Here is a 1,475-nt window from a genome sequence, read left to right as displayed (position 1 = left end):
AAAGACTTTGTCTATTTATCCTATCCATGCCCCTCATAATTTTGTAAACCTCTATAAGGTCACCCCTCAGCCCCCGACGCTCCAGGGAAAACAGCCCCAGCCTGTTCAGCCTCTCCGTGTAGCTCAGATCCTAATCCTATATTCAGCATTCAAGTTTGAGCTTCCAAAATGCATCACTTCGATTTATCCAGGTTGAACTCCATCTGCCATTTCTCAGCCCAGCTCTGCATCCTGTATCCTCTGCACTGCAGCCTGCAATAGCCCTCGGTACTATCAATGGCACCTTCAACCTTTATGTCATCGGCAAATTTACTAAACCACCTCTCAACCTCCTCATCCAAGTAATTTAAAAAACAGCAAAGAGCAGAGGCCCAAGAACAGAACCCTGCGGGACCCCACTCAACACTGTCCTCCAGGCAGAATACTTTCCATCTATAACCACTCTCTGCCTTCTGTCAGCCAAACAATTCTGAAACCAGACAGCCAAATCTCCCTCTTTCACATACCTCCTGACTTTATGAATGAGCCTACCATGAGGATCCTTATCAAATGCCTTGCTGAAGTCCAGATACACCACATCCACTGCTTGACTTTCATCGACCTGTCTTGTCACTTCCTCAAAGAACTCAATAAGATTTGTGAGGCATGACCTATCCCTCACAAAGCCATGCTGACTGCCTTTAATCACACAATGCTTTGGCAAATAGTCATAAATCCTATCCCTCAGAATTCTTTCCAAAACTTTGCTGACCACAGACATAGACTGACTGGTCTGTAATTGCCAGGGATTTCCCTACTCCCCTTCTTGAAAAGAGGAACAACATTTGCCTTCTTCCAATCCTCCGGTATGACTCCCATGGAGACCGAGGTGGCAAATACCCTCGCCAACGGCTTACCAACCTCCTTTCTCGCTTCCTGGAGCAGCCTAGGATAAACCTGGTCTGGCCCTGGGGACTTATCAATCTTAATGTTTGCCAAACTTTCCAGCACATCAATTTCATCAATCTTGATCTGGTCAAGCCTGTATCCCAGCTCCTCAAAGTTCTCATTCACAACAAGGTCCCTTTCCTTAGTGAAAATTGAAGCAAAAAACTCACTTATCTGCTCAGGCTCCATGCACAAGTTCCCTATGCTATCCCTGACCGGCCCTACCTTCTCCCTGATCATTCTCTTATTCCTCACGTATGAATAAAATGCCTTTGGGTTCTCCCTAATCCTTCTTGCCAAGCCTTTTTCGTGCCCTCACCTGGCTCTCCTCAGTCCATTTAGAACATAGCACATAGAACAGTACAGCACAGAACAGGCCTTCAGCCCACAATGTTGTGCCAACCACTGATCCTCATGTATGCACCCTCAAATTTCTGTGACATATGCATGTCCAGTAGTCTCTTAAATGTCCCCAATAACCTCGCTTCCACAACTGCTGCTGGCAACGCATTCCATGCTCTCACAACTCTCTGTGTAAAGAACCCGCC

The sequence above is a fragment of the Chiloscyllium plagiosum genome, chromosome 47 (assembly GCF_004010195.1).
Source record: "Chiloscyllium plagiosum isolate BGI_BamShark_2017 chromosome 47, ASM401019v2, whole genome shotgun sequence".
Lineage (NCBI taxonomy): Eukaryota > Metazoa > Chordata > Chondrichthyes > Orectolobiformes > Hemiscylliidae > Chiloscyllium > Chiloscyllium plagiosum.
The sequence above is the reverse complement of the archived record's forward strand: the minus strand, read 5'-3'. Positions refer to the sequence as shown.